A 12,438-nucleotide genomic window follows, 5' to 3' on the forward strand; every position below is an offset into this window, starting at 1 on the left:
CAGATCCCAAAAGAAAAACAGGAATTCCATGCTGCGAAAAAGAAAAGGATGCTCTGTCCATGACGACGACAGAGGTCCGAGTGTAATAATAGGAACAGAAGGAGGGTTATGTAGAAGTCCCCTGGAAGGTTATGAGTGACGTGACTTAATGCCTGTGATCTGATTTTTAAATATTCTGGGGGGGGGGGGAAGTGGAGGCCAAGAAAAGACAGAAAATTATCAAAACTGATTGGCATTAAAGCTGGGTAGTAAATACGCAAGCATTCCGTATATGACCTCCTCTGCCTTGTTGTGTGTTTAAAGTTCTGCTTAAAGAAGTTAAGGACAAAAATAAGTGCAGTTTCTAGTTGACTACGGTTGTTTCTGTTTCTAAGAAAGAAAAGGTAAGAGAGATGCTGAGAGGAAAGATTGTATGTCATTTGCCCAGAAGGGCGAGTCTCAAGATAGATCCTTTTCTTAGACAGCCGATTTATCTATTTTTGGTCCTAGAAATGTTATCAGTCAGGGTCTACTCAGGAAAACAGAAACCACTCTGGGTATTTCAAAGAGAGGTAACTGAATGTATGAAATCGGTTCTGAAAGTCTGAGAAGGGCTAGAACAGCAAAATAGAAAAGAGGGCCCAGGGGAAGCAAGAAGGATTCTTAATACATCAGAAGCTGCCGTGCCCCTGACCTGAAGCCCACAGGTCTGTGCTGGCCGCTGTGCATTTGAGCTGCTGTCACGGTCAGGTCTGGATCTCCCAAGGACCTGCCACTTCTATCAGAGATGGAAAGTTCAAAGAGTAGAAAGGCCGTGGAGTCCGGAATCACCGACCCCTACGCCACTATACCCAACAGCCAGCAGCCAGCAGCAACTGCTGCCTTTCCACTGCCCCAGGCAACAAACTTCTTTTTCTTTGACTGACTTCCTATTGGTGCTTCCTATTGACAGACTCAAAAAGGAAGCCAGCTGCAAGGAAGGAAGCCTAGGAAATGTTGTTTGTAGATTTCCATTTCCATCAGTAGAGAGTAGAGCATGACCAGTGTTGAGTGGAGAGACAACATGTAAATGACTAGCATAGTCCATACTCTGGGCAACTTGGCATCTGTGTCTACCACTCTTCCCATGTTTAAAACTTTTTATTTTAAAGATTTATTTATTTTGAGAGAGAGAGAGTGTGTGTGTGTGCACGCGTGCCTCAAGCAGACTCCTCGCTTAGCATGGAGTCTGGTGTGGGGCTTGATCTCACAACTCTGAGACCACCCCCTGAGCTGAAACCAAGAGTTACAGCCCCAACCGACTGTACCATCTATGCCCCCCCCAATATTTATGAGTCTGCTTTACATTATGTAACTATCCTTAGTACAAAAAAAGATGGCCTCACCCTCTCCCAAAATGGAAGATGTTAATTCCTCTTTTAGGTCAGTCATAATCAAATTTAATGGAATCAGGACCCCTAGGTGGCTCAGTCAGTTAAGTGTCTGACTCTTGATTTCTGTTTCGGTCATGATCTCAGGGTTATGAAATGGAGCTCCATGTCAGGCTTGCACTGGGCATGGAGCCTGCTTAAGAGTGTCTCTCTCTCTCTCTCTCTCTCTCCCTCTGCCCTTCCCCCTGTAAAAAAGTTTTTTTAATGGAATCATGTGATGATTCCCTGCTGGAAGTGTTCCTATCTTGGGAGCCAAAACCTTGGGGGAGAGAGAAGGCAAAAATTCTGTCAGTGGGTTACTAGAAGTAAAGGTGAAAAAGCTTCCACCTCTTAATTTCCGTGAGAATGATTTCAAATGCATTTACCATTTAAATTGATGGTAAAGCAGATTACTCTCCCTAATGTGGGTGAGCCTCATCCAATCAGTTGAAGGCCTGCATGGAACAAAAGGCTGATCCTCCCCCAAGTAAGAGAGTATTTCCTCCTACCTGACTACCTTGAGCTTGCACATTGGTTTTTCCCTGCCTTTGGACTCAAACTGAAACACTGACTCTCCCTGGGTCTCCAGCCTGACAGCCTTGAAACTGGAACTCACCCCATTGGCAGTCCTGGTTCTCAGGCCTTTAGTCTTGGACTGGAACCACACCATCAGCTCCCCTGGGTCTGACGATTTATTACCCTCCAGAATCATTTGAGCCAATCCCTTGTAATAAATCATATATGTATTCTATTGGTTCTGTTTCTCCAGAGAGCCCTAACTAATACAAGAACTATCGTATTTTCTCTCAAATTCTAAGGGCTATGATTCCCCTGTTGGGGTTGGTCATAGGCTCCATACAGCATCCCTGTTCCCCACAAACCTCTAACACCACTGGAGTTGATGTGTCTTAAGGCCTACATAGCAGAGCACCCTCCACTATAGCCTGGACCTTGTGCAGAATCTTTTCTTGCTCTGGCCACAGTTAAAATTTGCCATCTTGGGCACCTGGGTGGCTCCGTCAGATAAGCATCTGCCTTCAGCTCAGTTCACGATCCCAGGATCCTGGGATCGAGCCCCGTGTTGGGATCTCTACTCAGCAGAGAGCCTGCTTCTCCTTCTCCCTCTGCCTGCCTCTCTGCCTACTTGTGTTTGCGCACTCTCTCTCTGTCAAATAAATAAAGAAAATCTTTTAAAAATAACTCACCATCTTATGAGTTACTCAGTATAAAGGTTGAAGTAGAACCTATATGCAGTATAGTGTTGCTCCCAAACCAGAAGATTCCTACAACTTGTTTTTCTTGATGGGTAGCATAAAGTACAACAGTTTGTCTTTTACCTTATCATGGACTAATCCCAATTCATCCCAGACCATGTAACCCCTAAACCTTTCTACAAGGAGGCAGGACCCTCAACCTTCATGGTCTTTGTCACCTACCTTCAGTCATGCATTTGTCTTACTAAGGTATCAAGGATAGTGGCTGTGTTCTGCTCATTGTGTCTAGTCGGCATGGTATCATCAAGTGTGATGTCCCTGGCAGGTAAAAGCAAACTGCTGGTCGTGCTTCTTGCTAATCCATATCAAGACAAAAACATCTCTCCATATCAATGGCTGTCTTCCAGGTGCTGGTTACTATGTTGATTTGTTCCAGGGGAAAGATCACCTCTGGGAAACAGCTACAGTTAGAATTACTCATTGATTAAGGACACTGTAATCTACAGTCAGCCTCCGAGACCCATTCACCTTCTACAGAGGCCAAATAGTGAATTAAATGCAGAAGTGATGGAAATCACCACACTAACATCTTTGAAGCCTTTGCTGCTGGCATTAGTCTCTGCTTATCCCCTAGAGATGTAGTATGGGTTTTAGTTTATGCTGGTAGGGAGGGGAAGTTTGTTCCTTCTTACCGTAATAGCCCTCACATCATGATTAGGGAGCAAATGTGGGGCTTCTTTTTGGAACTATACTTTAGAAACCGGGGAAATTGCCATAGGGTGAGATCAACTCAGGCCAGAACCCCATTTATCACTTGACCTCAATGAGTCACTCCCTTGACTGGTAGATCAGATGATGTTCTGGATACCTAGGGATTAACACCAGTTCAGAACTAGTATCTGGCAATCCCTGAAAGGCCCAGATATTTCTCTTTCAGAGAAATTTCAGATATGTCTTCAGTCATCCTACTGGATGGTTTCATTTACATTCATTGAGCAATGACTTACTAGGACATTATTTCAGGTCTCTTTGAGGAAGTCATGAAGGAAATGTTCCAGTATGTACTTGTGATAGTATAGTACTACTTCGATCAAGGGTTCAGTAAACCCAGTTCTATAAATTGTTGTAGGTCTGAAGTGTTTATGACAGGCTGTCATGCTCCAATATGGCAAACCAGGTCAGCGTCTTCCTTAAGAGACCTAGAGTTTCCGGTTGTTTTTGCTTTTGTTTGTTGGTTTGAGTTTTTTAGTTATATAGATCAGTTTCGTACTTTAGTAAGCTGTTCATCTAGATAATTCCTAGAGACAACATGATCAACTAGCCATCACCAAAAATCCACCCCTGCTGTATATATATGGTAATTGTGTACACGTTGTCTGTGGCTTTTAACCACTGTCACTTGGCCTTTGCCACTCTGGGACCTCATCATCCCCATTTCAGTAAAGACATCTCCTTTCGTGCCATTTCCATCCTATAGGTGACAGCCACAATATCTTAGTGAAGGAAGAATCCTCTGGACATCCGGGTTTCTTCCACATTATGCCAGAAGTTCTGGCATCTCAGCTTCACTGAATATAGTCCACCCTTGAGTTCCAGTTGTGGTCTGCCCATGAAACAAGTTTTTAGAGCCATTCCCAAGTGTTTGAACTAACACATAAAATCCACAATCTCTGGTAAGTGCACCCCTAGCAATAAACCCAGCTTGTTGCAACATTGTTATCCCTCAGAATCCATTACTAAACATATTCCCATGTTTGTGCCAAGGTGAATTAGGAAAGTCTTGCAGTATTTTATGTATAAATTATCTCCTCCCACGTGATACTTTTTCATTATCCCCTTGGGAAATGCTGATTCTTGTTATGGTCTGGTGGCAATGAGGGGTGGTGAGGTGAGTCTGGAGGAAAATTGGCATCCCCTTGCAAGGTCATTGCCTCAGGTGTGTTATTAGAGTCTTCAAGCAAGGGAAAGCTCGTCTTCTCAAAGGATTGGCTGCTTCCTGGCAAGGGGGAGGCTCATGGGAATGTAGAGGCTCAAGGTTCTCAGATAGTCAGAATCCATTCACATGTTCCCATTCCGGGTCTTGGGGTCTCCTTCACCATCAATACCCATCACATAAGAGACTCAGTCGGATGTAAAATCAACTTATGTTGTAATTTTACAATCCACACAATTACATGTAGTGTCTAGGCTTTAGCTCCGTCTGTCCTGTGGCCTCACAGAGGCTCCTTTGGGGCCACCGTCGAAATTCTCTGGTTTCCTAATGGTGACTTGAGCTGGGTTTAAAGTCTGGAGCTTATCATTTCCTTTCTGTTATTGCCCCAGTACAATCAGAAGCAGCTCACCTGATGAGGATGAGTCCTTGTAGTTGTCAATTACTAATGTCATGGTCAAATACAGCAGCCTCAGGTCACCCAAAGTGTGTAATCATCATGCCACTACATGACACGGATTACCAGCATTTCCATTCTTCAGTGGGAATAAGGCCATCATTCTGTTCTGGGTCTGTTCAAGGTCAAAACAATCAGCAAACCAATCCCCAAACCCTACTTTGGACAGTCTATTTCCTCGGACCTTTTCTGTTACCAAGATGATATAATAAGAGTCCCATCAAAGGGCACCTGGGTGGCTCAGTGAATTAAGCCTCTGCCTTCAGCTCAGGTCATGATCCCAGGGTCCTGGGATTGAGCCCCACTTCGGGCTCTCTGCTCGGCGGGGAGCCTGTTTCCTCCTCTCTCTCTCTGCCTGCCTCTCTGCCTCCTTGTGATCTCTGTCTGTCAAATAAATAAATAAGATCTTCTTTAAAAAAAAAAAAAAAAAAAGACTCCCATCGAGAAAACAAAAGCCTTTCGAGATATTCCAGGCAAGGATAATTTGGTACTGGAAATTAGACAGGTGTGGGAAGGTATGGAAGGGCACAGATGAGGATGGGGGCTGGAGGAACAAAAAGAAAGAAGGGATTGAGACTCAGGATCACAAGCTGCTGACGCCCCTTGAAGCTGGAGCCCACGAGCACGTACCCGCTACTGCACTTTGGAGACGCAGCCAGTCCTGGATCCGCTGAAGAGGCACCACCTCGATCTGTGCTGGAACCACCAGAAAGATTCTGCATCTGCCTGAGCTGCCGTTGTCCACAGTTACGCCCGCCCGCTCCCAACGGGGAGCCCTGGAATGGGAAGTTTCCCTCCTCCTCTGGTCCTCTGAGTCCCATGTTCCATATCCTGCAGGAAGTCAGCTGGTGAGAGATCCTGGGTCATGTATTTTGCAGTGTTTCAGACCCATCAGAGCAGAGCAGAGCAGCATGTAAAAAGGCAGTTTGGGGGCTTAAAAACCATATGTAAATAACCGGTACAGAACCTAAAATCAGTTGCCTTTGTTAGGAGGGCATTACTTCCTTATAGGGGCAAAGAAAAACTTATTCAGCCGTAGATGGGTAGGTTAAGGAAAGACGGTGGCTTCTGTTGCCTGTCAATTGCTATAGTCTACCAATGAAGCAGTTTCCCCGGGAAAAGTCCCCTAAATATTTACTGAGCGTCACCATGCCATAAGCTGAGCTCAAGCTGTAACGCTTTAATCTTGTGATTTAAGTGGAAAGTCTAAATCAGAGTAGATTAGAAATCAGATACACATTTTTTTTTAAGATTTTATTTATTTATTTGTCAGAGGCAGAGGGAGAGAGAGCGAGCGAGCACAGGCAGACAGAGAGGCAGGCAGAGGAAAGCAGGCTCCCTACCGAGCAAGGAGCCCGATGTGGGACTCGATCCCAGGACCCTGGGATCATGACCTGAGCCGAAGGCAGCTGCTTAACCAACTGAGCCACCTAGGCGTCCCCAGATACACATTTTTTAAAAGGATTGATTTATTTTGGAGAGAGAGCACAGGAGCAAGGGGCAGAGGGAGAGGGGGAGGGAGAACCCCAAGCATTCCCCCTGCTGAGTGTGGACCCAACTTGGGGCTCGATCTCCTGCCCTGAGATCACGACCTGAGCCAAAGTCAAGAGTCAGATGCTTAACCTACTGGGCCACCCAGGCGCCCCATCACATACAGATTTTTTTTTTAAGATTTTTCTTTATTTATTTGACAGACAGAGATCACAAATAGGCAGAGAGAGAGGGAGAGAGAGGAGGAAGCAGGCTCCCCGCTGAGCAGAGAGCACGATGCGGGACTCGATCCCAGGACCCTGAGACCACGACCAGAGCTGAAGGCAGAGGCTTAACCAACTGAGCCACCCAGGCGCCCCCACATACTCATTTTTATAGTAACTACTGTAATTCTATCATATTTCCCATATCCTCATCATTTTCACAGATAAGAGATCAAAGGCATCTGAAATGAATTCCGATGTCATCCTTTCCAGTGATAACCACTTTAGTGTGTTCTCAGTCTCATTCCTTCCTGCTTTATCTGGGAATTTATTTCTTCAGGGACTTTTTTCTTCCCCAAACATTCACATTCTTCTTCATGCTGACCACACCTCCTCTTACTATCACTGTCTCCCTTATTCTTTCCCTATAGGCAAAATGCCATGACGAGTTGTGGGTACTTGTTTCTCTCATCCCATTCTCCCTGAAACCCACCTTAACACAGACACACAGGCACACAACACAGGTGCACACACACAACCGGCCCCCATACACAAACACACAAACACACACACACACACACACCCCACTGATACATCCAGGGGTTGACTTAGTCCCCGTCTTACCAAAGCAAACACAGCTGATCACCCCTTCTCCTTGAAACGCTTTCTTCGGGGTGCCTGCGTAGCTCAGTTGTTAAGCATCTGCCTTCAGCTCAAGTCACAATCCCAGGGTTCTGGGATTGAGCCCCATGTCGGGCTCCCTGCTCAGCGGAAAGCCTGTTTCTTCCTCTCTCACTCCCCCTGCTTGTGTTCCCTCTCTCACTGTCTCTCTGACAAGTAAATACATAAAATCTTGAAAGAAAGAAAAAAGGAAAGAGAAGGAAGAAGAGAGGAATTCAGGGAGGGAAGAAAGAGAAAAAAAAAAAAGGAAAAGAAAAAAGAAAGAAACACTTTCTTCACTTCCAGGGTAGCTTTCTGGTTTTCCTCTGGTATCTTTGTCAGGGCGAGGGGCTCACCTCTCTTCCATGTGGCCTGCCTCCTTTGGTAGACACATCTAGTTTCATGACTTTAAATACCATCCAAATGCTGATTCCCAGTCTCACATCCCCAGCCTGGGCCTATTTCCTCAATTCTACTCATGTATTCAACTGCCCGCCCTTTTTCTCTTGTTGGATGAATAACAGGACCCAGGAACCGTGTCCAAACATGAGCTGCAGAGACTAGACCCCACAGGTTCCTCTCCTAGTCTTTTCCATTGCAGTAGATGGGACCGCCGCTCGGCCAGTACTCACGCCTGTACACCCTGGGGTCACCCCTGTTGGTTCTCTGGCTCTCCCTGCCATACGTATGTTACCTGGTCTTGGTCCTGGTGTGTGTCCACTGGAGTGTGAATTGCCTTTTCCCTTTTATCTTTTCGGAGTCTTTTCATTAAGCCTCTTAAACTTATTCTTAACCCTATCTTGGAATTACAGCCTCCTTTTCAGGGCTCAGTATCTGGTACTGGGAATTCAGCTGCCAGTGGGCATTTCACTTGAGGTAATAGTCCTGTGACTGCCCTTTGATAAGGTCTGCTGCTGGTCATTCCTCATGCCTCAGCCTTTTTCCGAGTTCCTCTGTTTCTTCTTCTGCTTGTCAAAGGCAGTGCTCAGGTCTCTCCTGTCTTGTTTAACAGCGAAAGCAGATTTCCCACTTCGCTTTTGCTGTTAAACATCCTCCCACTATCAACTCTCAGGTGCCTGTTTGAATTTGCACACAGTGACTACTGTTTGCAACACTGAACAGTACTGATGCTCACTCAAATCGTCTATAAATTGCCTGGAAAGCAAATTCTTATTGAAACTTAAACTTAAAAAAAAAAAAAAAAAGGTTCCTTTTTTCCCCCAAGGAATTAACTTTTCACTAAAACTTTTAAGAATAGAGTTAGTGTTTTGATAACACTTTCTCATTTGTAAAAGAGTGGGCAATGTCTTGAACATCAGTGAATCATTCCTCTGTGAAACCAACTTTGATTCCTTTCAGAGTTAGGAGTAGATTTTAAAGAAAAGTTGCACTAATAATTAGATGAAAGTTACCAAAGAATTCAGAATCTTTAGAAATAACTTATAAATTGGGATTCTCTGGTTACAAACAAAAGGAAAGCCAATTTATGTTGGCTTAAGAGAAATGACATTTATTGGGTCAGGTAACTGAAAAGTCCGAGGATAGGTAGATACAGCCAAAGGCATGGCTGGGACTAGGGCTGGTGTTGGCAAAAGGCAACCTGTGGCTGTTTTTGTAAATAAAGCTTTATTGGAACACTGCCACGCCCATTGCTTCTCCTATTGTCTGTGGCTGCTTTTGTGCTACAGTGGCAGAATTGAGCAATATAGTGGTGAGGTTGAGGAGTTATGAGAAGGACCTCTGGCCTGCTATGATGTGTGGGTTTTTCCTGCAAATGAAGCAATTCTCCAACACTAATTCAACTCAGTTCTGGCACTGTCTACGTGGAGATGGTTTCGATTCACGGGTTAAGGCTCAGTCCCACAAGCCTGCCTCCACTTAGGTGCCCATCGCTGGTCCAGGTTGTCACCACCGATGCACCACCGATGCTGTAAATCAGAGGACCTCCTCCTTGGGTTCGATTAGTTTGCTTGATTAGAGTGGCTCAGAGAACTAAGGAAACCCATTTACTGACTAGATGACCAGTTCATTACGAAAGATATTAAAGGATACAGATGAATAGCCAGATGAAGGGATACACAGGGCCAGGTCCTTTCAAATGCAGGAACTTCTGTCCCATGGAGTTTGGGGCCAGCAAGTGGATGCGTTCTGGTTCACCAACCTGGAAGCGCTCAGAACCCTGTCCTTTTGGGGTTTTATGGAGGCTTCATTACATATGCGTGATTGATTAAATCATGGCCATTGGTGACTGATTCAACCTCTAGTTCCTCTCCTCTCTCCAGAGGTCATGGGGAGGGACTGAAAGTACCAACCCTCAAGTCTAATAAACCCAATCCAATGGTTGGTTTCCCTGCACACCCCACCCATGCATCTTAGGGGACTTACAGGAGTCACCTCATTAACATAAATTCAGCTGTGGTCAATTGGGACTTACCATGAATAGCAAGACACCCATAGCATCTTTATGGCTCTGAAGTGACTTCAGAAATTGCGGATGAAAGACCAAATATTAGAACAAAAGATGCTCCTGTTTCTCTTATTGCTTAGGAAATCACCAAACAATGGTTTGGGGAGCTCTGAGCCATGAACCATGGGCAAAGTCCAAAATACATATTTATTATAAATAATAATCTCATACCTACAAGCCCTAAAATATTTCCTGTCTGGCCCTTTACAGGAAAAAAAAAAAAAAAAACCAACATAGGGAATAACATTATGTCAGTGGATCTGGACTTTCTTCTCTCTGCTCTCCTCAGGGTTGGTCCTTTCTCATAAAGTCTCCATCATGGTGGCAGTCCATCCACAGTAGATAGCTCTAGCCTTACATCCTCATAGGAGAGCTCTTCTTTCCCGGTTGCTCCAATAAAGAGGCTGGGTTCAATTTAATTGAACCTCCTTTGCTTGCTTTGTTTGGTGCATCCATCCTAAGCCAGTAACTGGCCATGGGAACGCAGTGCTCTGATTTGTCAGGTCTGGGTCCACAGGTTGGTCTCTGGAGTGATGAGTCAAGTCAGTTTCTCCCAGACCTAAGTACTAAAAGAGGTGATGGGGTGATCCTCTTAAGAAAATCTGGGGAGGGGCGCCTGGGTGGCTCAGTGAATTAAGCCTCTGCCTTCGGCTCAGGTCATGATCTCAGGGTCCTGGGATCAAGCCCCACATCTGGCTCTCTGCTCAGCAGGGAGCCTGTTTCCCCCTCTCTCTCTGCCTGCCTCTCTGCCTACTTGTGATCTCTCTCTCTCTCTGTTAAATAAAGAAATAAAAAAAATATATAAATTTTTTTAAAAAAAGAAAAAGAAAACCTGGGGGGTGGGGCACCTGGATGGCTCAGTGAGTTGAGCTTCTGCCTTCAGCTCAGGTCACGATCTCAGGGTCCTGGGATCGAGCCCCACATCGGGCTCTCTGCTCAGTAGGGAGCCTGCTTCCCCCTCTCTCTCTGCCTGCTGCTCTGCCTACTTTGATCTCTCTCTCTCTCTCTCTGTTAAATAAATAAATAAAATCTTAAAAAAAAAAAAAAAAAAAAAACCTGGGGAATAATTACCAGAAAATGGTATTGAGTGAGAAGAGGGAGGAGTCAGAATAGAATAATGAGTAAACAAAAGGGAAATTTTATAATAGCCTGGTAAACAAAAACCTCCACTGAAAGAATGAAAATAGCAGCTTTTAAATAGCTACAGATTCTTCTGTTAATATAGAAATACATACTTCTCCCTTTCACCAGTTCATTTGAAATCGAGAATTTAGCTCAACTATATGAAATTACTATTTCTATTGGTCGAAACAGTTGAATATTGGCAATTTCGTGCAGTTTGTATTAGTATCCTAGGGCTGCTACAACAAAGTACCTTAAACTGGTTGCTTAAAACAACTGGAATTTATTCTCTTGGTTCTGGAGACTAGAAGTCAGAAATCAAGGGGTTGGCAGGGCCATGTTCCCTTTGAAGGCTCTTGAGGAGATGGCTCCCAGCTTCTGGGGGCATTGTGTTTTCTTGGCTAGTGGTTGCATGACTCCAATCTCCAGCTGTTCTTTCACAAGGCTTTTGTAATTCTGGGTCCTCTCCTCTTATAAGGACACCAGTCATTGACTACAGGACCCACCCTAGTCAAGTGACCTCATCTTAACTAATTATTTCTGCAAAGACCCTGTTTCCAAATAAGGTTACATTCTGAGATTGCAGGTAAATGTGAATTTTGAGGGGACAGTATTCAATCCATTATTAGTTCATTATTAGTTCCATTATTAGTTCAACCTCACATTTTTGGAGAATTGAAAAATTAAAACATTTTATCTTTTCAGTCTCTAGAAAAACAAAAGTAAAGACTGAATTAGAGTATTCTAGGAATGCAAAGATCATTCAGCACCCAAAAAAATGTAACATACCATTTTAACAGATTGTTGTGGGTTGCATTGTGTTCCCCCCAAAAGATACGATGAAGTGCTAACTTGGAAATAGGGTTGTTGCAAATGTAATTAGTGAAGAGGAGGTCAAATTGGAGTAGGGTGGGCCCTTAATCCAAAATGATCCATGTCCTGGGACACCTGGCTGGCTCAATCAATAGAGCATGTGACTCCTGATCTCGGGGTAATGAGCTCAAGTGCCACGTTAGCCCTAGAGCTTACTTTTTTTTTTTTTTTTTTTTTTAATGGCTGTACAAGATGACTAGTGTCCTTATAAGAAGACACTATGAAGATACAAGGAGAGAGTTCCTTGTGAAGACAGAGACACACAGAGAGAAGGCAACCATATGAAGATAGAGACAAAGATTGGGGTATTGCTGCCACAAACCAAAGAATGTCTGGGGACACTAGACTCTAGGAAGAAGCAAATAAGGGTTCCTCTCTGACAGGTTTCAGAGAGAGCATGGCCCTGCTGACAGCCTGATTTCAGACATCTGTCATCCAGACTGTGAGACAACAAATTTCTATTGTGTGAATTCACCCAGTTTATGGTACTTTATTACAGTAGCCCCAGGAAATAAATATACAGGTTAAGAAGAAAAAAATATAATACCAAGTAAACATTTAATAAAGTTTAGCACTCGTTTGTGATAAGTATTTTTAGAAAATTAGAAACAAAAGGATATCCATCAAACACAC

The 12,438-nt window shown here is 44.2% G+C and overlaps 1 protein-coding gene across 3 annotated transcripts in view; it reads left to right on the plus strand.

Annotated features, from left to right (window-relative positions):
* The window catches only part of ZBTB8A (zinc finger and BTB domain containing 8A), a 65,176-nt gene that overhangs the window by 32,846 nt on the left and 19,892 nt on the right, over positions 1-12,438 (plus strand). Inside the window, exon 3 of one of the 3 annotated variants that reach the window (XM_059138107.1) lies at positions 4,080-4,275. The exons of the other annotated variants lie outside the window; for them this stretch is intronic. The gene's annotated coding sequence lies outside the window, so the exon portion shown is untranslated. The remainder of the gene's footprint in view (positions 1-4,079; positions 4,276-12,438) is intronic. 3 annotated transcript variants of the gene reach the window in all.

This window comes from Mustela lutreola, chromosome 10 (assembly GCF_030435805.1).
Source record: "Mustela lutreola isolate mMusLut2 chromosome 10, mMusLut2.pri, whole genome shotgun sequence".
NCBI classification, from domain to species: Eukaryota; Metazoa; Chordata; class Mammalia; order Carnivora; family Mustelidae; genus Mustela; species Mustela lutreola.